General features: G+C 38.7%; 1 long non-coding RNA gene across 1 annotated transcript in view; it reads left to right on the forward strand.

Annotated features, from left to right (window-relative positions):
• LOC132215343 (uncharacterized) overlaps window positions 1-18,746 on the forward strand; it is a 382,955-nt gene extending 364,209 nt beyond the window's left edge. The window contains exons 4-5 of the long non-coding RNA XR_009448504.1: window positions 80-273; window positions 17,015-18,746. This is a non-coding gene — a long non-coding RNA (uncharacterized LOC132215343). The remainder of the gene's footprint in view (window positions 1-79; window positions 274-17,014) is intronic.
• The last annotated feature ends 9,119 nt before the right edge of the window (window positions 18,747-27,865 follow it).

The following is a 27,865-nucleotide window of genomic DNA, read 5'->3' on the forward strand; positions in this document are numbered from 1 at the left end:
AGAGCTCAGAGAGAAGGAATTATTTCTGCACAGATGGGATGATTCAAGTTGCTAGAGGCATCTCTCCATGTTGTCTCAGGCCTTCTGCCCATCATCTCTCCATGTGGACCCTTGGCACGGCGGCTTCAAGGTAGTTGGACTTGGCTCATATCTCCAAGGGTGAATGTCCTGGAGACCAAGGTGAAAGCTGCACCTCCCATCATCCCGCCTTGGAAGTCACTCTGCATCTCTTCTGTTGAATGCAACAAATTGTCAAAGCTGGACACTACAGAGGTAAGAACCGATTTTAATCAGCAATAACTACTGCACTAGGGAAGAGAGTCCACTGTGAACTGAACTCAACTTCAATTTGTACCTAGGTGACTGCGTGTTCTAAAAGAGAGAGGGTGGGTGAACAGGGTCTTAATAGTCAGGGAAGTGAAAAATTACCTAAAGGCGAAAGCGGGGGTTGGTTCATGTGACACCCATCTGGGTTTTCTAACTGTGCTTATGGAATTAGACTCCTCCTCTCCCACTGAGGCTGGGACACAGGGACTGGGTGTCTTCAGGTGTTGGCTGGATTAAACAGTAAATTTGTTTCTGGTAGCCTTGAGTTTTCTCAGGTAAACACTTTAAAGGGGATAAGGGTCTCGAGATGCTAGAATGTTAGTGTTTTCTTCAAGACTTCATAGGCCAAGTTGAAGCCCAATCGAGAAGGGACTGAGAGGAGTCCAGCTAGAGAATCTTGTCATTATTCTTTGATTTCTGCAGAAGGGTGTGACTACCAGAGGTGCAGATTACTAGGGGACTATGTTCATCGTTGCCACAGTAGTTAAAACAAGACTTCTGGAGCCAGTCGGCCTGGATTCCAAGCTGGCTCAGGTCTTTCAGGCCATGTGATTTCAGGCGAGGGGTGGGGAACCTTTTTTCTGCCAAGGGCCATATTTATAACATCATTCTGAGGCCATAGAAAATTATCACCTTAAAGTTAGCCAGCTCTATTTGGTCCAACATTTAGTGAACTCACCCCTCATGCCTTGGCAGGGCCGGGCCTTACATGGCCCTGGGGCCGGATGTTCCCCACCCTGCTTTAGGCGAATTACTTTTCTTGCTGAAGCTCGATTTCCTTGTGAGCACAATGAGGAATGACAGTCATAAGTACCTCATAGGATGTTATGAGGATTAAATGAGATAGTGTTTAGTAAGGAAAGTCTCATTATCGTCCTTGTTACAGCACTGATCATTTACACAATAACGTGAATTCGTAGGGACTAAAGGTTCTCCTTTGTCACAGAAGACCATTGAAAAACTGTAAGCCTCCTGTCTTCCCTGAGTAGAATCCAGGTTCCTGTCTCTACCTATTTCCATTTCCATACAGGAGAATACTGAGAGGTGTTTATGCCATAAGGTAAGTTAGGGTGAGGGCACCCACTGTGCAGCGCTCAGGCTAGATCACAGTGGACACCCGCCTGGTCCCACGCCTGATCACAAAACTATCATTTCATGTAAGTATGACATTCACACCTATGCACTTTATAGAAACCATAAGCCTAAACACGCATATATTTTCTGCTCTTCTTAGAGACTGATTTTAGATGTTTAATCTGTAGAATCCATTATTTAGAACAATTATATAACATCACCCATGGTCACTGTTACTTCACAGCAAGAGATCTCAGTGTAGTTTGTACTCTTGTTAACACCTACTTGACATTGAGAACAATCAGATCTTCAGTGGATTCTGTTCATCAGACCTCAGCAATGCTCAGCAGAAATAAGCGTTCCTTGATAGCACCAGTTCCAGATTCCAGCAACTAAACCAAACAACTGCTGATGGGAAATTTTAAAGCAACATATATCCATTTAAAATATGAATATTGGCCTATGGTCGGTAACATAATATACACACACTCACTAAAAGTCAAGCAGGGAAAGATGTGTTAAGAACAGAAAAAGTGAACACGTTTATGTTCAAATAGACGACTTTTGTGAAACTGACCTGTGTTTTGAATGATTTCACCTAGAACCTTGCTGATCCCAGGTCACCTCTAAAATGAAGATTTAGGAAATCCTATTTTCAGTATCAAATAACCTATGGAGAAACATTTGTCTCTCTCACCTCATTAAAAACCCAATATATAATACATTTCAAGATTTCACATTTACCCAAGGACATGTGATAAAACTGAGCTTCTAAAGAACAGTCTTACATATTAGTTTATTATACTAGTATTTGTTGACTTTACCTCCTTTTCTTTTATAGGAACTATAAACTTGGTTTGGCACGAATACTGATTATCTGTATTTAAGTGCACATTTTTCCTACAGCTGAGGTGCAGACGTCCTATTAATGCTGTTAATGAAGTACCTAAGCCCCGGAGGCTCCCTGAATTATAACAGACTTAGGAATAAAAAGCCTATGAATAATTCAATGCTGTGGGTCCGCTAGTGGTGGGGTTATTTTCCTTAGCATTACGCAACAAGAAAATTTAGTGTCCTTTATCTTAGACGTAGGCAGACCAACGGACTGGAACCAAATAGGGGCCTTTGGATTTGTTGTAGGCTTTTAACAGCTTACATAGAGAGAGATGAAGAGATCCTGCTTCTTGGAGTTTGGTTGGAATAGCAATCTTGTTGTTACTATTGCTTTAACAATTAAGAAATACTCAATCTGGTGGCTGTAATTAAAGCTTTCCTAATACCGAAACTAAATGATCAATGATCGGTAGGGCCACTCAGATGGAGAGGAGTCTGAATAATGGCTCTATGAGAACAGGGGGATTATGGCCTTTGTCATGTGTGGGGATGTAATTTTCATAAGCCAGCGTTCCTGCTTGGAGAATTCCTTTTCTCATAGTTGTTTGTTTGGGCTGCTCTTCCCTAGTCTGTCAGCTGGTTAGCACAAGAGTAATTATGGGCTTGACTTGCATAATAAAGGTCAGAGTTCTTTCCCAAGGCATAGATTGGAAGCAGATTCCCATTTGGCAGAGCAAGACAGATTCTCTTCAACTTGCCAGAAACAAGCTTGTACATTTATTTTGAGCTGAATAGTCCCACCTCAATCATAAGGCCCTGGAGACACACTGAAGCAGAGCTTTGAAAGGGGATTAATATGGACTTGGGAGCTGAGATCAACTTAAAAATTTTTTTTTACATGATACAAGTATATATAATCCCAATATTGTAGCCTGTGACATAAAAAAAGATGTCATTCCCCAGGTCTGCACAAATAATGGTGTCTTGGCTCTCTATTCACGTAACTCTGCCTAGAGTGCCACTTCCAACATGTCTGGGAGGCCCCAAAGGGTAATGCCATATGTGATCACAAACCAATTTGTTGGCAGAGCACTTGGCTATGTCTGCTCTGTTCTTCCTCTCTCAGTAAAGCTCCCACATAGCTGATCCTCTGCCCAAGAAGTAACTTGGCAGGTTTCACTGCTTTATCACTAGACCTCTTAACTAGCAAAGTCAAGGATCATGCCTACACATCTCAAGACACTCATCCTTGGGTTGTGTATTAGTCATGACAGCTACACTGTGCTGCAGTAACAAACAAATCCCCAAGTCTCAATACCGTAACACAGCAAGTGTTTATCTTCTATACAATAGTCTGATTTATGCTAGGTGGCTTTCCTGTAAAGGGAGACTCAGGACACCTTTGAGCTCCACTTTTGTCACCAAAGGGGCTCTGAAACATGGGTTTTACCTTATTTTTAGCTTCATCAGAGGGTTGTGGGAATGTCAATACAACACGGAACCACTTAGATACGGAGAGCTTCTTTCAGCACCAAGTGACCAACACTTGAGCAATAGTGGCTTAAAATGGTATTTCCTACTTGTCTCCACATTTTCCTACTTTTAAAAAAAAGTCTGGAGAGAGGTATTTGCTGGCATTGGTTCTGGTCTTTTATTTTATTGACCTTAGAGAGAAGAAGGGAGAGGGAGAGAAACGCTGATGGGGGAGTGAAACATCCATTGGTTGCATACTACATGAATCAAACCTGTGACCTTCCAGTGCATGGGATGGCACCCAACCAGCTGAGCCAGGGAGGTTCTGTCTTTAATGATGAGGAGTCCAGCAGTTGTGAAGTTTCCTTCCCCCCCACTCATCTTTGTCAACCATAGTTACAGATGCCTACTTGATGTGGGATATTACATCAGATTGAATGCAGAAGCAGATATGAATTACAAAGAGTAGCAAAATATAAAACAATGCCATTCTACTTTTTTTTGCTTTAAAAAGAATATTTTAATACAGTTATTGTTTCCATTAATAGTTAATGAGCTTATTATTTTTAAAAAATATATATTTTTGATTTTTTTTTTACAGAGAGGAAGGGAGAGGGATAGAGAGTCAGAAACATTGATGAGAGAGAAACATCGATCAGCCGCCTCCTGCACACCCTCCACTGGGGATGTGCCCACAACCAAGGTACATGTCCTTGACCGGAATCAAACCTGGGACCCTTCAGTCTGCAGGCCGACGCTCTATCCACTGAGCCAAACTGGTTAGGGCAAGCTTGTTATTTTTAAATAAATTAAAAATGTTTCAGATTTAACTTCCAAAATAGTAAATATTTAATCCACATATGCAAAATGTTTTTGGCAGGGTCCTCAATGATTACATATTAAAAGCAGTAGAGGGATTCTGAGACCCAAAAGTTTAAGAATAGCTGCTTTATAAAGTAAGTCTATTAATTCATTGTGTATTGAGTTTTGCATCTGGTTTTCTCCCTTTATCATTTGGCTATTCTTTATTGTGTTTCTAGTTATAGGATTTTATTATTTTTATGGTGTTAAATCTGTAAATTTAGTCCTTAGCTATCTCCTCTGTGTCTTTCTACTATTTAAATATATATATATATATATATATATATATATATATATATATATATATATACACACACACACATATATACACTATATATATACATACATACCTATATACATACATATATATACATATATAATTATACTTTTAATGCTTAAACATCTAGATTCTTTTTGTATACTGTAATATGGATATAACACTTTTCTCCAAATATAAAGCCAGCTGTCTCAATATCATAGAAGGTCATCTTTTTCCATGCTTTTCATGTGATAAATTCAAATGTATTTGCAGTGTTTTAAGATACCACTGATTTTCCCACTCGTCTTTGGGTACCTCTCAGCTACAACCAGACAAACAGTTCTAATTACCATAGCTTTAAAATATGATTTTGATATCCACTTATTACCAAAAAAAGTATTTTCTCCCTATAATTTTATTGATTATTCTCATTCACTTATTTTTTTCAGATGAGATTTGGAGTAACTCTTAAATTAGAAAAAATGCACAGTAACATATTGATGGAAATTATGCATGTCACTGGGGAGAATTGACTTCTTTATTCTTCTGAGTCACTTAGTATTACTGTCCATTAATTTGTCTTCTTATGCATATTCTTTTTTATAGGACACACACTTTTTTGATATTTTTTTAGGATTTGGTCTGTTCTTAACTTTCTAAGAGTATTGAAGAGTATTAAAGTTTTCCCTTATCATAATGCCACTAGCCGCACTGTTTTACAGCATCCCCACTTTCATGTGCTTCCAATTTCTTTGTCCAAGCTTACTGTCATGATAGGACATCTTTTACACTTTTCTGTTGTGCATTAGAAAATCTGAGGGTGAATACCATTTATCTCCCTTACACAGATTTCCGGAAAATATTTCCAAAATGGACTAATATGCCCTGTGCCCCAAGATATCTCTATTTCTGGGACCTGTTTTCTTTTCCTAGTTTCCCAACAGACTCATGTCTTTTTTTGAGGCATGTTATTTTCCTTTTTACTCTTAAGTTAAGGTAGAATTGCTCTAAAGGGAATTGAGCAGCTATATTAGTTGCTATGGATAAGCTGAACTTTATGTACTTTCCTGCAGTACAGGGGAAGTGGATATAACAAAACTTTTGCAGAATTTCAAAAATTATTTTCTTTGCTGTCAACATCATGCAAAATCATCATCTGGCCTGGACTAGTGGAGTGATCCAAACCTTGTGGAGAATATATAAATTTAGATACTTTAGCAAAAACTTCAACTATTATTGAGCTTTATATAAGATGCCTTAAAATATTTGCTTAATTTTTTATTAAAATATAGTTAATATGCAATCATAGTTTCAGAAGTGATCACCACAGTAAGTCTAGTAACCATCTGTCACTGTACAGTCATGATATTATTGAATATGTTCTGTGCTATATGTTACCATATATTCCTGTGACTGACATTTTATAACAGAAAGTTTGTATCTCTTATCCCTTTCACTTTTTCTACCCATCCCTTCTAGCAACCATCAGCTTATTCTCTGTGTCTGACCCTGTCTCTGTTTTGTTCATTTTTAAAGATTCCATATATAAGCCCAATCAATGAAGCATTGAATAAATCTGATAAAATCTTTAAAATTTACTCAGTTGATTTTTCCCCCAGTTTGGGTCTCACTGATAGAGTGAGATGGAGACTACTGATGGCTTTGGGGACAAGGAGAAATAAAAGGTTAGTACCCATAAACTCTTTGAGTTCTCTGTCTCTCTCACTATTTCTGAGAGTTAATATCTCTAAGAGCCAAGATCTCTCCTCTTCGTGTTCAGCTCCCAGTATAATTGTATTTCCAGTCCAGGGTTCATGGTCAGACGGATGGGAGGCTCTAGCAGAGCACCACTTCCTTAGCCCAGGTTAGTCTATGGTCCCAGCCCCGGGCTTAAGGGGTCAGCTGGAGTTGCTAGGTGGTTCCACCTGGAATCCAATCCCTAGCCCTTGGTTAGTTTACAGTCTCCATCTATTGGGATCTGCTGGTGGTGTACACATAAGGCCTTCTCTTAGCCAGTCCATAGTACTCTCTCTTTGTATCCACAGTTACATTTCCTTGGTTACTCTTGGTTTCTGTTAATGTGCACAATAAAGTAAAGGAACAGATACATACACTGAGTGGCCAGATGATTATGACCACCTGACGTTAGTAGGCAAATTAGCCATAATTTCACGCTGAGGTTACTGGAGGGCCAGACCATGATAAATAGGGAAGCAGGTTGTTTATCATGACAGAAGTGATTTTTTTCTGAAGATATGGGTAAACAACGCGATTTAACAGCCTTTGAAAGTGGGATATACACTGAGTGGCCAGATTATTATGACCAACCCATCAGTACTTTGTTGGGCCACCTTTTGCCTTCAATACTGCAGCGATTCTTCTTGGCATTGACTCCATGAGATGTTGAAAGGTGATGCCAACTATCTGACACCAAGCCTGATGAATAGCACTGTCCAGTTCTGTGAGATTTGATGGTTGTGGAACCAGCTGCCTGATGGCTCTTTTAACTTTGTCCCACAAAGACTCAATTGGATTTAGATCTGGTGATTGTGGGGGCCACCTAAGCAAGGTAAAGTCTCCCTCATGTTCTTGAAACCACTCCTGCACAATACGAGCACCGTGGCATCGCGCATTGTCTTGTTGGAAGAAGCCATCTCCATTGGGATACACCATCAACATGATAGGATGAATTTGATCAGCAACGATACTTAGGTATGTTGTGCTATTTAGATGTTTATAATGATCTGGCCCTCTAGCAACTTCAGCGCAAAATTATAGCTAATTTGCCTACAAACGTCAGGTAGTCATAATAATCTGGCCACTCAGTGTGTATATACAGTATATATATAGTGTATATATATATATAGTGTATATATATATATATATATATATAGTGTGTGTATATATATATAGTGTGTGTGTATATATATATATAGTGTGTATATATATATGTATATATATGTATATGTATATATATATATATACATATACATATATATGATTTCAGAGAGGAAGGGAGAGGAAGAGAGATAGAAACGTCAATGATGAGAGAGAATCATTGATTGGCTGCCTCTTGCACACCCCCTACTGGGGATCGAGCCCAGAACCTGGGCATGTACCCTGACTGGGAATGAAACTGTGACTTCCTGGTTCATAGGTCAACACTCAACCACTGAGCCTCTGTGGCCAGGCAGTAGATCTATTGTTAATGGGAATATTGGAAGCCAAAGCTACAATATTGATAGGTTTGGGTCCAGAACTTAAAAGCTGTTAGAGCACTTGCTACTAACTCCTGTGCTAGGAAAAATTTGTCACAGAATGGGTTAGATTTGACAGTAGGTCACCCAACAACCTCAAACAAATTTCCATGCAATGAGGTTACAAAACACCACACTACCATGAACCTACTGGCACATTCCTCTTAAGTATTAATTTGTATCCCAGAGACTCAAGGTTTAGCCAAAGAAATGCAATCCTCAAATTTCAAATAACTGATTGCTACAACTTCTCCTCATTTTGTATCTGAGAACTGTGGTCTTAGAAGCCATAAATATCTACAAAAATGGCAAATGACAACCTGTAATCACAATGGCCATTATGGGAAATGTTCTAATCAGACAAGATTGTTAATTTAAGAAGTGCACTTGAAAGCAAGAACTCCTAAATCAAACAAACAGAATGGAATACCTATTTTAATTGGCATGCGGAAACTTCCAAAAAATTCTAAAATCATTTCATTGAATGATTCATTGTAAAAGTCTAATGAAAAATTAAAGACAAAAGAGAGACCTCAACAAAAGACTGATGTGACTACTGCTACTCCCCTCCATTTTCCTTTACCTGAGTATTCAGTCTACTAATTCTCTATCTGGGTTGCCTTTTCCCTCGAAAGAGGCTGCAAGATCCTAAACAAAAGTTGGCCAAGTTAGTGGCCTTTCAGATACCCCCATATTAGTTTCTTCCAGGGTTGATGGGACTCTGACAAACTACTAGTTTTTCTCTTAAAGAGCCAAGGGGAAAATTAAAATTCATGGAAAACCTTGCCAAATTCTAGTACATATTTGGGCTCCTCTCTACCTTACAGCATACTCGCTCTGGAGCCTGTAGATGTGACCCTGGGGAAAATGGGCAGAAACCAGCAAAGGGTGAGAATCCTTTCCAGAGTCATGAGAGAAAGGTAAAGTTTCACACTGTCCCTTTCTTTTTAACTCCAGACCCATTGGTTATTGATCTTATTTCTCTTTGGGACAGCTATTACATCTTACTTATATCGTTTTGTGCCCTGAGAACTTGGCTTGGGTGTCCCCAAAACTCTGCTGGAAATGTGGGTTGCACTCCATTTGCGTCCGACAGAGTGTTGCCAACTCTAAGGGACATTTTCTTTCTTTGGGAGTGACTCTCTGACTTGGGAAGCTAGTATCTTTTGCACCTCTTTGTGGATGCCTTTTTCATCTGAGGTCATTCAACACTGCTAGGAATATACTGTTTGTCCCAGCTGCAACTTGACAGATACTTAAAATGATTGTTAAGGTAGTTCTATGGTCAGAAGTTGGCCAAATCAGAAGCCGATATTCAGAAGAACTTTATAAAGGCCTTCTCCCCTAAGCTAAGATGAAACTATGTATATTCTCAGAGGAAAAGAAAACCAATCCAAAGGCAAACAGCTCTAAATCTAGAACATAGGAATCTTTTTTTTTTTTAAATCCCAGTTGAAGATCTCCCTGATAAAAAGAAGCAAATTGAAAATAATGTAGTTGGATGGGTGTGTCAGCCCCTTGATGTCATTCAGGTTACCACCAATTCTTAATTTAAAAAATATATATTTTTATTGATTTCAGAGAGGAAAGGAGAAGGAGAGAAAGATAGAAACATCAATGATGAGAGAGAATCACTGATTGGCTGCCCCCTGCACACCCCAACTGGGGATTACGCTGTAACCTGGGCATGTGCCCAGACCAGGAATCAAACCGTGACCCCTGGTTCATAGGTTGACACTCAACCACTGAGCCACGCTGGCCGTGTGGCACCAATTCTTTGAGGAATTGTAAAGACTCAATTTAGGCAGAACAGTTTCTAAGCAATACAGCTCTAAGAGCAACTCAAAGCCCACCTTTTCTATTTATCTCAAAAGGCTTTCAGGTACTGTAAAAGATCTTGACTTAGGGAACAGAAGTTCTTGTTGAAACTTACATTCTTTCTGTGTGCCTTTTGAGATGTCAATTTTCAACCAGGTATTCTTTAGGAACCAAGAAAATTCTTATCAAAAGGGGGGAAAAAGTCTATTTGAAAACCAGTTCTATGAAAAATCTTTGCCACAAATACTAGTAAAATGTCTGAGCAGATAACCTGAATTTATTCTATCTTACAGAAACATAAGTTGTGTCCAACAGTTACGGCTAAAATTTTAAAACAAAAGCCAGAAGATTTTTTTTTTGCATCTGTATGTTTATGTGTGTATTTTACAGCTGTGTGATTTTTTTCTACCTCCAGATTGTATTGCCAAAATTGATTAGTAAAGAACTCTATTTCATTGACTGAAAGACAAACGAGCAATGTGTGAATGAAGTTTACTCTCAGATACATAAAAACTAACCCAAATGTTTTCCAAGTTCCTGTGACCTAGGATAATCTTCAGTAAATAAACCTAGTTTAAGTTTGTTTTAATTAAAATAGGCATGTCTTTAGAACTATAAGTATTAGATATGCTTTTATTCTACCTAGGTTTAACAAAAGTCAAATAAATTCATGTTATCTGTTACAGAATGACCTTAAAAATATAACAAGATGATGTTTAGCTATTTAATGTCTCATGACGTTTTTATGAGTAATCTAAATATATATAATTGTTAAGAACAAGTAAATTCAATAGATGTAAAAAGGATGAAAGTTTATAAAGAACTTTTCAACAATAATTACTCTTTATGATATGCCTACTTAGAAATTTCAAAATCTTTCTGAGGTAAGTTATATGATGGATAATTATTTAACATCTAGATTTACAAGAAAGATAAAATTTTGAAACATTAACTATTGAACATAGGTTTATTCACTTCTGATACCATTTTACAGAGGAATAAAGATATGTGGGCCTATTAGTAATTATGTTTTATGCCACACTGAAAGAGTTACTATGAGAAAGACTGTATATACTTCTAGAGATTATGAAATGTATTTATAAGTCTAGCAGTCTGTGGTTGCTTAAGTATTAATTTTCATTAGGAATTAATGATTCTAGGGGTTAATAATTCTAATCAATACACATAATTAACTAGAAATGATAAGGGTGACTGAATACAAAGTTTTATAAAGAAAAGTTGTAGAAGGTTTGGAGAAAAGGAATCAGGAAAGGAGTTTTATGTGTTGTCAAGCTGGCTAAGACTGGAATTTCTTTGTCTTTTTAATATTTTAAGATCAAAAGTACACTAGTACAAAATTAAAATTTTGGAGGAGGCAGATCCAAGTTGGCATAGGTGGACTCTGAGCTCACTGAACACATTGAATGTACATTTATCTTTAGAGAAAACCCTCCAGAGAGACACTGTGAACCAATTGAAGAACAACTTCTGTATAACAAGAGAGGGACCAGATTGAGAAAGTTGGGGAACCACTAGGGCTCTTGGGGAGCTGAGTGAACAAACCAGGACTGGAGAAAATGGTGAGTACTATTGCTTACATTTCCCTTGAATGTGGATAGCAGGTGGGAGCTCCATCCATATTCTCTGGCCAACCTGCAGGGCACTGTAGCGCATCCCCAGCCACCCTTCCTGGAGCTAGATCAGCTGTGGGCAAACTACGGCCCGCGGGCCGGATTCGGCCCGTTTGAAATGAATAAAACTATTGAAAAAAAAAGACCGTACCCTTTTATGTAATGATGTTTACTTTGAATTTATATTAGTTCACACAAACACTCCATCCATGCTTTTGTAATGGCCCTCCGGTCCAGTTTAAGAACCCATTGTGGCCCTCGAGTCAAAAAGTTTGCCCACCCCTGAGCTAGATCCAGCAAAAACTAGAGGGTGCTAGAGCAGGCATACAAGGGGTCCTTTTACCCGGAGATTGTTCCAGCAGGTGCAGCAGGGCAATGCTTGCAGGACCACTGGGATGCACGCTAGCGGGGCTCCCCCCTCTGGAGAGAGTGCAGGGCTAGAACGGCACTGCAGCACCCGCAGGCAGGACTGTCCTGTCCAGAGAAAGAGCAGAGACAGTGGAGCACTGCCCCTCCTGGAGAGAGTACAGAGTTGGCTAAAGCACTGTCATAATTCATGCAGGACTGCCCTGTCCAGAGAGAGTGGAGACAGTGGGGCAATGCTACACATGTACCTGGGGCTGCCCAATTCAAGAACGTTTGGAGCTTTATTTAGACAGAAAATTAAGGAAATAATGGCCTAAATGCCACTTTAGACCACTTTGACTTGATAGACATTTATAGAGCATTTCATCTAAAAACTGCATATTACACATTTTCTCAAGTGCACATGGAACATTTTTCAGAATATATCACATACTAACCTACAAAACAAGCCTCAGTAAATCAAAGAAGAATGAAATTATATCAAGCATATTTTCTGAACACATTGCATGAAACTAGAAATCAACTACAGGAAGAAAACCCCACAAAATACATGGAGATTAAACAACATGCTTCTAAACAACCAATACATCAAGAAGGAAATAAAAATCTACCTTGATAAATGAAAATGAAAGCACAATCTTGCATAATATATGGGATGCAGCAAAAATGGTTACAAGAGGAGAGTTTTCAGCTATACAAGTCTCCTTTAAGAAGCAGGAAAATCCTCAAGAAATTAGAAAAATAGGAATAAACAAAACCCAAAGTAAGTAAAAGGAGGAAAATAATAAAGATCAGAGTGGAAATAGAAAAATAGAAAAAAAATTAGTGAAACTAAGAACTGCTTCTTTAAAGGAATTAATCTGATAAGATGCTAGCAAGACTCATCAAGCAAAACAGAATAAAAGTAATCTCTCCTCTTTTTTTTTTTTAAATATATTTTATTGATTTTTTTACAGAGAGGAAGGGAGAGAGATAGAGAGTTAGAAACATCAACGAGAGAGAAACATCGATCAGCTGCCTCCTGCACATCTCCCACTGGGGATATGCCCGCAACCCAGGTACATGCCCTTGACCGGAATCGAACCTGGGACCTTTCAGTCCGCAGGCCGACGCTCTATCCACTGAGCCAAACCGGTTTCGGCAATCTCTCCTCTTTTATTTCTAATTTTAACCAATGCCACAGAGATAAGGATCACTAAAGAATACTACAAACAAATATATGCTAACAAATTCAACAATCTAGAAGAAATGGATAAATTTCCACAAACCTACAACCTTACAAGACTTAAACTAGCAAAAATCCCAGGAAATCTCAACAGACCAATTACTAGCAATAAAATTGAAGCAATAATAAAAAATTCCCAAGAAACAAAAGCCCAGCACCAGATGGCTTCGCAGATGAATTCTATCAAATCTTTAAAGAAGAGTTAGTACCTATTCTTTTCAACTTATTCCAAAAAATTGAAGAGGATGGAACATTTCCAAACTCATTCTATGAAGTCAGCATTACCCAGATACCCAAACCAGACAAAGATACTACAAAAAAAAAATACAGTTCAATATTGCTGATGAACACAGATGTCAAAATTTTCAAGCAAAATACTAGCAAACTGAATTAAACAATACATTAAAAGTACTATACACCACAATCAACCAGGAATTATGCCAGGGATACAAGGGTGGTTCAACTTCTGTAAAATAATTAATGTGATTCATCAAATCGACTAAACTAAGGATAACAGAACAGAAACAGACTCATAGATACAGAGACCAAACTGATAGTTGCCAGATTGGAGGAGGAAAGGGGATCGGGGTAAAGAAGGTGAACGGATTAAGAAGTACAAATTGATAGTTACAAAATAGTCACGGATTTAAAGTACAGCACAGGAAGTATAGTCAACAAGACTGTAATAAATATGTATGGTGCCGGGTGGGTACCAGATTTATCAGGGAGTTTACTTCGTAAATTATATAAATGTCTAGCCACTATACTGTACACCTGAAGCTAATATAGAATATCGAATGCCCATTTTAATTGGAAAATGATTTTTATAATATTTTATTAAATTATCTCAATCAATGCAGAAAAATCATTTTAAAAAATTCAATATCTATTTATGATAAAAACTCTAAACAAAGTGGGTATGAAAGAACTTAACCTGAACTCGATAAAGGCTATATATGACAAGTAACAACTAACATCATACTTGGTGGCAAAAAGCTGAAAGCTTTCCTCTAAGATCAGGGAGAAGGATGCCCACTCGCACCACTATTATTCAATGTAGCATTGGAAGTCTTTAGCCATAAAGAAATAAAAGGCATCCGAATTTGAAAGAAAGAAGTACATCTGTTACTATATGCAGAAGACATGACACTTTACATAGAAAACCTCAAAATAATAGACTGTAGTAAAGTAGCGGGATATACAATTATATACAAAAAAATGCCACATCCCAATACACTAGTAACAAATAATCAGAAGGAGAAATTAAGAAAACAATCCCATTTATGACTGCATCAAAAAGTATAAACTACCTAGGAATAAATTTAAACAAGCTGGTAAAAGGCCTGTACTCTGAAAACTGTAAGACATTGAGTAGAACAGGAAAAAAACGTAAGTATATTCCATGCTCATGGCTTGGAAGGATTAATTCAAGTGATCATACTACCCAAAGCAATCTCCTGATTCAATGCAATTCTTATCAAAATACCCGTGACATTCTTCTCTGAACTAGAAGAAATAATCCCAAAATTTATATGGAACCACAGAAGACCACTAATAGCCAAAGCAATCTTGAAAAAGAGAACAAAGTTGGAGGTATCAAGCTCCCTGATTTGAAACTATACTACAAAGCTATAATAATCAAAACAGATACACATCAATGGATCTAACAGAGAGACCAGAAATAAACCCTTGCTTATATGGTCTAATGTATGGCAAAGGAGGTAACAATATACAATGGGGTAAGGGCAGTCTTTTCAAGAAGTGGTATTGGGAAAATTGGACAGATACATGCAAAACAATGAAACTGAACCACTATTTTATACCATAAACAAAAAACCCCACATATATATGGCCTGAAACCATAAAACTCCTGAAAGAAAGCATAGTAAACTATTTGACATCAGTTTGCATAATATCCTTTTGGATACGTTCCCTTAAGCAAGGGAAACAAATGTGACTTTATCCAACTACAAAGCTTCTGCGCAATGAAGGAAATGATCAACGAAACAAAAAACCACCTTCTGAATGGGAGACTGTATTTGCAAGTGATATATCTACTAAAGAATAATATGCAAAATGTATAAGAAACGCATAAATCTCAATACCCCAAAACAATCCAGTTAAAAAATGGGCAGAGGCATGGACAGTGTGGCTCAGTGGTTGAGCGTCGACCTATGAACTTGGAGATCATGTTTCCATTCCTCATTACGGCACATGTCTGGGTTGCAGGCTCGATCCCCAGAAGGGGTTGTGCAGGAGGCAGCCGATCACTGCTTCTCTCTCATTATTGATGTTTCTATCTCCCTCCCTCTCTGAAATCAATAAAATTAAAAAAAAAATTGGCAGAGGACTTGAAAAGAAATGTTATCCAAAGAAGACATACAGATAGCCAACAGACATATGAAAAGATGTTACTAATCATCAGGGAAATGCAAATCAAAACCAAAATGAGATACCACCTCACACCTGTCAGAATGGCTGTTATCAAAAAGCATGTTTTGGTGAGGATGTGGAGAAAAGAGAACCCTGTGCACTGTTGATGGGACTGCAAATTGGTGTAGTCACTATGGACAACAGTAGGGAGATTTCTCAAAAATTTAAAAATATATATACCATACAACCTAGTAATTCCAGTTCTGGGTATTTATCTGAAGAAAATGAAACAATTCAGAAAGACATGCACCCCAAAGTGTATTGCTGCATTATTTACAGTAGCCAAGATATGATATGATGTCCATTGACAGAAGAATGGATAAAGACTATCAGGTATATATATATATATATATATATATACACACACACACACACACGTATATAATAGATTATATATTATGAAGCAATAAAAGAATTAAATCTTACCATTTGTAACAATGTGGATTCATCTAGAACATACTATGCTAAGTAAAATGTCAGACAGAAAGACAAATACCTTAAGGCTTCACTTATATGTGGAATCTAAAAAACAAAAGGAATAGTTGCTAATAGGGAGCGTGTGGGAGGATAGGTGAAGAAGGTGAAAGGGAATATAATCAATAATATTTTGGTAAGTTTGCACAATGTCAGATGATTATTGTAATTGGTGGGGTGGTCACATTGTAAGGTATAAAAATGTTGAATCACTATATTGTACCCCCAAAACTAATGTAACTAATATAACAGTGTGCTTACTTTCAAAAGTTAAATTTTTTTCTGTTAAAAGTTTTCTTGGACTATTGGCCTACCTTTGATAAGAGATTATAAAAGTCTATTTACAATTAAGTCATGTATATGGGCAGCAAAGATTTTTTTCTTAAAATAATTTAGTGTGCCTCATGTTGTCTTTATCAGGTCTTTGATTACTTAAGAATATCTAGTCTTTTTAATATATAAAGAGCTAAGTTTTGTTCACTACTGTGTAACTCTGTATTTGCCTTAAAATAAAGTATTATTTTAAAATGATCTATGATCTTATTTAATAAAATATTCAAATCTTTTGACATTTTTCCCAAATCAAATTGTAAATGATGCTTCTCTGACCTCTAACTAACATTTTAATTTCCTAGAGGGCCCCTGGAAAAATCTTAAAGGATTTGTCTTTCAGCTGGTAAGATATCAAAATAATTATGTTTATTTGATATATTAAATTACATAAGAAGCATTATCAAATAAGAACTGATGCTAAACCTCCTTTGGTTATATTTGTATAGATGCATGTTATTAAAATGTGTTCTAGAAATTTGATAAAAGTCCTAGAAATCTGATATGTCCTGGTATAATGTTATCAGTTGTAATTCCAGATATTATCTTAAAATATTACATATCAATCAAGTTTCCTTGTCAATTCCCTTATAATGAATTCTCATCAGATCTTTAACCAAGGCATTTTTTGCCTTTTGTCTTTTACATACAGTTATTATTTTACTCTGAAGCTTTGGCAAAGTGGGATTCATGGAAAGGACCCTACCAAGTACTCTTGGTCACTGACACGGCTGTGCTCCTCCTGCAGTATGGTCCTGTGCAAACGCTGCAGGAGACCTCAAAATCAAATCGACCGGGAAGAGAAGTAGCTGACATCGAGGGAGACTGCTTCCTCCCTGTAGTCAGATCAAGGAACGGAAGTCACATTTCTTTCCAGGCCTCCTTCCCCCTCTGGCCCTTTTCCAGCCTAATTCTTTGAAGGTCTGTTAAATGTTTTTATCCATCTTTTGCCTTGATATGACCTGGAAATATAATGCTATTGTTCACATATCTCAGACCGCTGCAAAATGGGTTATTCAACCTCCAAACGATTGTTGGACTTGCCACGATACTGGTGATCCTGTAGTTTTGCTGGTCACAACACTTCTCCCTGATTGCCAATGCCTCACTTTCTCTGGAACAAACTCAGCCTCCTTGTTTTCATGTCAGATTCCTTTACCCTGGGTGTTCGTTTTCCTGTCTCTGGTTAACAGCCCGGGGAACCTATATCCAGGCTCTGTCCTCCACAAAAAAGGGGTGGGGGCAGACAAGGCAAGGGTCAGTGTGCAGACCCTTAAGTTTACTGGCCTCCATGGCTGTCACCTTCCCAGTCCCAAGGCATAGACTCAAATGGGCAGTCTCAGGAGGCATTCATGATTCAAAATGAGCTTCCTCTGGCAGATCCCTGCTTCCCTGGCCAGGAGTAAATGCATGTGAGGCTACGATCAGGAACCTCTTCTTAACTCTTGAAGATACTGGACAACCTGCTGCTAAAACAAGAGCTGCCCAACAAAAACTCCTTAGACTCTCTGGCCAAAGTTGTTCTTGATGATATGACAGCCCTTGATTCTATTTTAGCTGAGAAGGGGGGGTGTTTGTGCTGTGGCCCACACCACTTGGATTGACATTTCTGGGGAAGGTGTGACTCAACTACCTAAGATCACTAACTAAGCCAGTTGGCTTCAAAAAATGACTTTAATTGATGTTGGGATCATGGCTCTGAAGTGCACTCCAGGTATTGGAATTACCTTGCTTAGGGCATCTCCCTATTGCACTGTTCTCTCTCAAAAGCTTTAAATGCATGTTCACAGCCACTAATCACCAAGCAAATTATCTCCCTGAAACTGGAACATCAGAAAAGGAATGAACAGAATAAGTAACAAAGAATGTGAGCCTGACATTATGACCAACCTGTGAATACTAGTATATCACACAGAGGTTCAGCAAAAAGAAAAAAAAAAAGGTGAGAGCAGAGTAGTAGCTGGGAGCAGCACTAAGGCCTTAAGTTTTGATTACATCTCACAGTTAACTCTGATCAAAGAGGGGAGGAGGGGAAAATTGTTTAAAAAAAAGACAATAGGGCCAAAATGGAGTCACTTATGTTAAGCCTCATGTCACCAAACCAAGACTGAATTGCAGTTTCTTTTCCTAGAAATGGAATCTTAAACCAGTCCACCGAGAATCGCCTGATTAGCACTAAGTGAGGTAATCTGCCCGCTAGACCCCTGCCCTCTTCTAGGAAGGTAACCTTGCAACAGCCAACTCACTCTTTGCCAACTATAACGTCTTTGTCCCTGTTCCCTTCTGCCTACAAGTCTTCCATTTCATCCAGTTTCATGGAGCTCCTTTCTATGCTGCCAGATTCATGAATCACTGAATAAAGCCAATATGATTTTTTAAATTTACTCATTTGAATTTTGTTTCTTTTAAAACTTAAAAATACAGGATGGGAAGGTACTGTTTATTGATAAGGGGTCAATATCCAAGAAATTGGATACTGTAAGTTTAATGGGCGTTTTTAAAGTAAAATAATTTTAAAAAATAGGCATATGGGTACAAAATAAATTCAATCCTTTCTAAATTATTGTGACTTGGAGAAACATGCAAAGGATACTCCAAAAATAATAAAGAATATTAAATTTTGTTTGTGATTCTCTACTTTCAAAAGAATATATTTATTATTAATCCTCAGCCAAGGATATTTTTCCAGTGATTTTAGAGAGAGTGAAAGGGAGGGAGAGAGGAGAGAGAGAGACATCAATGGGTTGCCTCCCACATGTGCCCCAATCAGGGCTGGGTAGCGAACGTGCAACTTAGGCACATTTCTTGACCAGGATTTGAATCCATGATCCTTCAGTGCGATGTCCAACACTCTAACCACTGAGCAACACTGGCCAGGGCATGAATACTTTAATGTTTCTATCAAACAAGTCCCTTTTTAAATTAGAGCTTAAAGACCACTATTTTAAAAGTTTACTTATTTTTCTGAATAAATATTACAGATTTATAAAAATGTACACACTAATACAATGAGGAATTTACTATTCTCAGGAAAGCTTAGGGCTTTAGGTACATTTCTTCCTTAGAACTTCCTTAATTAAAAGAAGTTCATCTCTGAGGTGTATTCATTATAGAAAAAATGGATTCATTATTATAAGTGAAATTTGTATTAAACAGTTTTTCCAAAGAATTGACTACGGTGCTAATAGCTTTGTTTATGTTAACAATAAAATTATCATTTAATGGGAAAGAAAAATTGTAGGTAATTAAAGACCAAAGTAATACACTACATTTTTCAGCAATTAATTGATAACTTGCTTACCCTGGGCTGTCTAACAATTAACCAGGGAAACACTGCTAGGAAATAGGAAGCATAAATGCAAATAGGTTCTGGATTTATTCTTTTCTAATCCATTGACCACATTATCTAATCTGACATAAGCAGAAACCCTCCTGGAAAGATTAATATTCAAGAACACCTCTGAAACTTCTGGTTTAGTGAGCCCTAATTGTTTTGGCAACAGAAGTTGTTAGAGCAAGGAGTTTCTAGGGATAGTTCTCATCCATCACAGGAGTCTGAACAAGAAAAGGAGAAAAAAGAGTTTTCTAGATATTGCTCTGTGTGTTATGGATTGGCAGCTCTCAATAATGTTCTTGATCAGGGTGAATATTGATGTACACAAGCTTACATACCCACAAGTGTCTGGGGCCATGTGTGGTTACAGATGCCATATCTAAATACCGCCATCATGAACTAAATTATAGAACAATCAACCTGAATAACCAACTGAAGACTAGTTGAATAGATATCTTATAACCAAGGTTCTATAGAAAAAGCCACTTCAAGAAGGGCGGAGACAGAAAGGGAGGGCCCCATACCTGCGTGCTTCTGCTAAGAATCTGGAGGGATATCTGAGCTGCAGAAGTCCCCCTTGAAGAACGTGGGGTCTCAACCCCATGCTGGGCTCCCTGGCCCAGAGCCAGGAAGAGGCACCCACATAACATCTGGTTGTGAAAATCACCTGGGAATCTGCTAGAAACCCAGGTGCCCTCTTAAAGGGCCAGTGCACAAAATTCACAGCCACTAACACTGGGATCCAGTGGAGGGAAGGTGAATTAGAGCAGACTGTAGTCATGTGAGGACAGACTGGGTTGTGTGCCTCTAGGGAAAGAACTGAAGAAATAGCCAACAGTGTCCCTGCGCTGTGTCCCTTGCCCTCACTGCCCACATCCCTCTCTCCCAGCCCCCTGTTGCCCCATCCAGCCAAGCTCATGCCCTGCAGAGGAGTCTGATTCCTGAGCCTTTGTGAAGGGATCTTGAGGGCAAACACAAAAGAGTCAGACAATTGTGTGGCTCTGGGGCAGGGGCCAATTTCCTGCCCCCACCACCTCCCAGAGTAGCAGTGCTCCACACCTATGGGAGATCTACCAGCCCCGCCCCCCCAACCCAGGGGAGGACAACTAACTCCACCCTCCTGACACCTGGTGGCCCTGCCCTGCTCAGCTTGCACTCTACAGTACTGTCAGTGGGCTGTGCCTGCCTGGTTCCATGGTGCAAAAGACTCTCCAGGAGATGTGCACTCTGCATACCCTCTTCCATGGTGCTGAAGTCTTTCCAGGAGATCTGGGCAGTCCCTGAGAAAAACTGGATTGTATGGCTCTTGGGCGGGTCTATTCTTCCCTTGCATACCAGCCCAGCTTCATTGTTCCTGAGCAGAGCCGTCCCTTCACATGGCCAAACCTTGGTCTGTTTGGGCATGATGAACTCTGCTGGCCTCACCCTGACAATCCCTTGAGACTGTCCCACCACAGCATTCTGAGGCACACAGTAGGTGGTAGCTGACCTTGGTGCACCCAGTGACTGTTGCCGAGTGGCCTCAGATCCAGCACTGGTGCCGAGCTTAAACAGGTATCAATCTGGTAAACACCACTGGCTCCTACCAGGCCACTCACTGAACCTCCATCACGCAACTCACAAACTCTCAGAAGCTGTTTCAGTGAATGAGCCTAAGAAGCAAGTGAAGATGGATCTCAACAAGTCTTGGGCCTTTTGCCGACCTGTGCCTGGGCTCAGTGTTGTTGGTAACCAACCTTGGTGTGCAGTTTCATTGCACACTGAGGCCCAGCAGAGGCAACCACAAACTATGGATCCCTTTTTTGCTCCAAAGAGGTAGCCCAGGGCTGGTCACAGGCAGCACCTGACATTGACCTGCACTGGAGTCCCTCCCTAGTGGCCCTAGAACCAACACCCAGTGGGATTCAGATCTCATCAGAACATGACCTAATTAGTTCCCTAAGAGAGATCTTGGCAGGCACCAGACCCTGTTGGAGCAAAGTCAGCTTTGTAGAATGAGCCCCTGCACAATAGCTCATACATTATGGACAGGATCAATCCTCATAGGTAACCAGAGGGGCAACCCCACCCACATATGGGACTAAAGCAATTAAGACTCAACTACACCAGGAGGGCTCACCCACATATGGGACATCCCTGGAGCACCCAGCTCAGGAAAACAGCCCTGCAAGACACCTACTATAGAAGCCACCATGCCAACAATGAGAAGCACAGCACAGAGACAAATAGAGAATCCAAAATGTAGAGAAAAAGAAATATGTGTCAAATGAAAGATCAGGAGAAATCCCCCTCCAACCCCCCGCTCCCCCCCCCAAAATAAACAAAATGGAGGCAAGCAAGTTACCATATACAGATTTCACGACAATGGTTGTAAGGATGCTCAAGGAACTTAGTGAGAACTTGAACACAGAGATAGCAATAATAAAAAAAAATGGCAAAGAAATCATAAAAAATAACCAGTCAGAAATGAAGAACACCATATCTGAAATGAAGAAGATAGTAGGGAATCAAAAGCTGGCTAAATGAAGAAGAGAATCAAATCAGGGATTTGGAAAACAATTATGCAGAAAACACCCAATCAGAGCAGCAAAAAGCAATTTTTAAAAATGTGAACAGTCTAAGGGACTTCTGGGACACCACCATAACATGTGCTTAATGATGGTACCAGAAGGAGAGAGCGAGCAAGGTTTGAGAACCTATTTAAAGAAATAAAGGCTAAAAAATTCCCTAACCTGGTGAAGGAAAAAGACACAAATGTCCAGGAAGCACAGAGTGTCTCAAATACAATGAAGCCAGAGAGGCCCAAGACACATCATAATTAAAACTGCAAAGGCCAAACACAGAAACAGAATCTTAGAAGAAGCAAGAGAAAGAAAGCAAGTTACTAAAAGGGAATTCCTAGAAAACTGTGAGCTTATTTCTCAACAGAAACATTTCAGGCCAGAAGGGATTAACATAAAATATTCAAAGTGATGAAAAGCAAGGACCTACAACCAAGAATACTCTATCCAGCAAGGCTAGCATTTGAAATTGAAGGTGAAATAAAGAGCCTCCCAGACAAGAAAAAACTAAAGGGGTTCATTAATACCAAACCGGTATTATAAGAAATGCTAAAGGGTCTTCTTTAAGAAGAAAAAAGAGAACCACAGTTATAAAGAATAAAATGGCAATAAATTTGTACCTATCAATAATCACTTTAAATATAAACTGATTAAATGCTCCAATCAAATGACATTGGGTAGCTGAATATATAAGAAAATATGACCCATATTTATGTGGTCTATAAGAGACCCAATTCAGGATGAAATATACACAAAGACTGAAAGTAAAGATATGGCAAATATATTGCATGTAAATGGAAATGGAAAAAAAAGCTGGAGTAGCAATACTTGTAGCAGATAAAATAGACTTTAAAACAAAGGTTATATGAGACAAAGAAGGATATTACATAATGATAAAGTGGTCATTCCAACAAGAGGATATAACCTTTGTAAACATGTATGCACCCAACATAAGAGCATCTAAAAATTTTTAAATATATATCTTACTGATTTTTTACAGAGAGGAAGGGAGAGGGATAGAGAGTCAGAAACATCGATGAGAGAGAGACATCGATGAAAGAGAAATATCAATCAGCTGCCTCCTGCACACTCCCCACTGGGTATGTGCCCTCAACCAAGGTCCATGCCCTTGAATGGAATCGAACTTGGGACCCTTGAGTCCGCAGGCCGACGCTCTATCCACTGAGCCAAACCAGTTAGGGCAAGAGCATCTAAATTTATAAAGCAAATATTGATGGACATAGAAAGATTAACAGTAATACAACTATAGTAGGGGCTTTTAACACCCTATTGACATTAAAAGATAGATCTTCCAGATAAAAATCAACAAGGAAACAGTGTCCTTAAATGACACACTAGACCAGATAAATTTAATTGATATTTGCAGAGCAGTTCACGCCAAAGCAGAATATACATTCTTTTCAAGTGTTCATGAAACATTTTTTAGTGTAGACCACATGTTAGAACACAAAACAAGTCTAAATTAATTCAAGAAGATCGAAATCGTATTTCCTGTGAATGGGGTCCATGATCTTTATTTGGTCTCATAAAATGTTGAAGACTCAACCAACTGTACAAGTCTTCAATTAGTTAATCTGACGGTCAGCTACTTGGGAGGAGGAAAATATCTAGATCAGGCTTCCTCAACTTCAGCACTAATTATATTTTTTGATATTTGGAGTCTGTGTGTGTGTGTGCATGTGTGTGTGGAGGGTTCCCTTGTGCATCATAGGATGTTTAGCATCATCCCTGGTTTCTACCCATCAGTTGCCAGTAGTAGCCTCCCCGTATGACAATTAAAATGTCTCCAAACACTGTCCAATGGCCCCTCTGTGGGGAATCCCCCCCCCCCCCGCTCCCCTCTCCCCGTTGAGAACCACTGTCTACATCATCAAACAAGTGTGCACACAGCTTATGTTCATCTTAGGTAGTTGTGTAGGCAAAATCCTGGGAACTGCTTGTTCGGAATGACTTTCCCTTAGTGAAATATTATGTACTTCTATCATTGATTCCGACTCTACTCAAGTTTTTTGAAAGGAAGAGAAAATCTTCATATAGTTTGAAAATCAAAGGTAATGGGTTATGATAAAATCACCTACTGCAGGCGTGTTTTCTCTGTCCTGGGGATAAGCCAAATGAAATATTTGACAAAGAAGTTTATTAAGTTGCTGAAAGTTTTTGGTTTATTTTATGGAAGCAAATTGAATCTATTTTCCTGAATGTTGTGGTATTAATCACCGGAAAATGTTCTTAAATATAGGAGATATCCTCATTGTGGGCTTTTGAAATACAGCAATCTCAAATGTTCTGCATGAAATTGAGTCTTATGTTGACTTATAGTTCATCTGTTTTTGATATTATCTTCATCTGGGTGGATAGTTGAGAGAAATTACGTGAGTTCTATTAAGGCCTAAACACTACCCATCTATCCCAATAGAACAGTCACAGAAAAAGAGAATTTTTCTCAATATCACCATTACCTTCAGTCTGTATGAAATTATTACCTCCATCCACAGAAAACTGATGGACCATTTTAACTATTTATTCCACTCAAGTTGTCAAACTAAAACAGAGTGAAAATGCCAGTAATTTATAGCCAGGCCTTAACACACTGCTAGCATATCATAGACGGGAACCTAAACACCTAAATAGACGGCTTTCATCAATAAAAGAAAAATAGCTGGCCAGGCTTGGGTGAACCCAAATCTGTGTGAACATGCCCTCACCAAAAAGAATTCACGTTTAAGGTTTCATTAAATAAATATACTTTTCTCCTCACCTTTTATACTGTTTAGACTCAACAATATTAATATTTTTTCTGCCTCCTGAAAAGTCTAGCACTGGGCCTGGCACTGAGAAAGAATAGGCAAAAAATCCAAATGGGAGTGATAACTGCTAATTCTGTTTTTATCAGATAAGATTTTAACATTACAATTACACAGCAATTTGACCCAAATGTAGTGAAACAAGGAAAAACAAGGTACATCTGTCATTTTTTTGTGAAAAAATTTAGCGAAATAAATTGACATTTATTAAAATAAACATCTGCTTAATAGAATTTCATAAGATATAAAGATGTTTATAAGTAGAAACTCAGGTGAGGCTGAAACTGGAATGGTTCAATGATGGAGTGTTTTTCAAAAAAGCTATAAAATACCTTTTTATAAAAATTCAAATATAATGGACCACTTGAAAATACAAACATATATATTTTCTGTAGACCACTTGAAAATACAAAAATATGTATTGTTAAGAAATTCTCATAGTTTTCATAATTCCACTTTGGAGGTATAATACAGTGAATATATTACTTTATTTCACATAGAAAATGTTACAATCAGTTCATATAATCCAAAAAATATACCTAATTCTATGTTATTGTATTACTAAGATTTTTAATGTGTTGAATATTCAAACACCTTCTTTTCAAAAATTTGACCCTAGATTTTACTATAAGGTGCATACTGAAATTAACATACTCATATGTCTTTTACTTACTATTTAGGGTCAGTATTTCTCAGTTAAAGAATATTATAATTGCTAACTATTACCCATATATTTGTGTGCCTAATACTTGGAATTAATAGCTGAGGCCATGTCTATTTTAAAGCAGTTGTTCTATCTCATCAACTGATGTGGGCTAAATTATGTCCCCAAAAATTTATATGTTGAAGTCCTAACCCCCAGTACCTCAAAATGTGACTTTATTTAGAAACAGGGCTGTTGCAGATGTCATAAGTTAAGATGAGGTCATACCAGGATAGGGTGGGCTCCCACACCAGTCTGACTGCTATCCTTCTTAAAAGGGGAAAACTGGGCACAGTCACACAGAAGAGAGACACTATAAAGAGACACGGGAACACGGTCAGCGACAAGCCCAAAAGAGAGGCCTAGAACAGATCCTTCCCTCTCAGCCTCAGAGGGAACCAGCCCTGCCAATACCTTGATTTTGGACTTTCAGCCTCTAGTCTGAGACGATAAATTTCTGATGTTCAAGCCATTCAGTTAGTGGTAGTTTTCACAGCAGCCCTAGCATACTCATACCCTAACCAACACTGCAGAAAATTTCTCCATACTCAAAACTCCTTCTTCCTAGTCCAGTGGTCGGCAAACTCATTAGTCAACAGAGCCAAATATCAACAGTACAATGATTGAAATTTCTTTTGAGAGCCAAATTTTTTAAACTTAAACTACATAGGTAGGTACACTGTTATTAACTTAATTAGGGTACTCCTAAGCTGGCCTTTGCTAAAAACGTCCTCAATCTGAGGGGTCGACCTCAGCGAACGCACCCCCACTTCTTCTAACAACACTTCTTCAAAATAGACTCGCCAGGCCGAAAACCGACTTCTGCGCATGCGCCACGAAGTTTCAATCGCACTGTACGTGTGTGCCTGCACATGGTATTTTGGGGAAGAGCCACACTCAAGGGGCCAAAGAGCCGCATGTGGCTTGCGAGCCGCAGTTTGCTGACCATTGCCCTAGTCCAACAACACCTTCACTGACACTTAACATAGTTGTTCAAGAATTTTTAATTTTTTATTCTCTTTTATTTCCAGGTCATTGTATATTTATCTGTTTCCTTAGTTCCAGCCCATAGTCATTATAGAGGGCATTTTCTTAACTTACTATTCCAATGGTCTTGAAATAATTAAAAATAATAGCAATAGTTAATATTGAATGCTTTCTATATTCGGGCTTTATGCAAAATTAAACTCTTTATGTTAATTACCTCTTTTATTGCCATGTTAATGGACTCATGGAAATAAAGTGTCATCTCCATCATCTTTTTTTTGTTGTTAATCCACACCTGAGGATATTTTTTCCATTGATTTTTAGAGAGAGTGGAAGGGAGGGAGAGGGAGAGAAAGAGAGAAACACATCAATTGGTTGCCTCCCCATGGCACCCCGATAGGGCTGGGGATCGAACCTGCAACCCAGGACATGCCCTTGACCAGGAATCAAACCCGAGACCCTGCGGTCTGCGGGCCGACACTCTAACCCTGAACTACACCAGTCAGGGCTCTCCATCCTCTTCTGTTTTGGTTTGTCATCTAGGTGTCCAGAGCACTTTAGACATCCATTGCATGTTAACAGCTTTACTACTCCAGCGTAAGTCTTTAAAAATGATTGAAGCCTGATGTGGAGTTATAACCAACTGGACTCTCACTACAGTGGTGCTCAGAGAGACAGATTTGAATTGGCATTAGAGTGGCATTTATTCCAGAAAGTGTAGCTTTCAGGGAATTATAATCAGTTGGAAATTTCACTAGAATTTTCACATTATTTCAATTCATTGAATAACTCCTCTCATTCCAGAAGAAAAAACATAGAAAAAAGACTGTTCAGATGGTCAGGAAGCCAAATAAGATGCAATGGCACTAAGTTAGTAATCGTAAGTGGCAAAGATAATTATGCTGAAATCTGAGGACAGAACAAGAAACAGCTCTGGGGGTGGGGAGCAGAGACTGGCCGGTGGATGCCAGGGCAGCAGGAGTGAGGTGTCAGGAGGTGACTGGGCAGGGAGTGCAGTGCATGGGGCTGGATGGGACAGGCCAACAGAACAGATCTGGGAACAGGGGAGTGGAGAAAGTTTGTGGCAAGGCAA

Source organism: Myotis daubentonii, chromosome 14 (assembly GCF_963259705.1).
Source record: "Myotis daubentonii chromosome 14, mMyoDau2.1, whole genome shotgun sequence".
NCBI classification, from domain to species: domain Eukaryota; kingdom Metazoa; phylum Chordata; class Mammalia; order Chiroptera; family Vespertilionidae; genus Myotis; species Myotis daubentonii.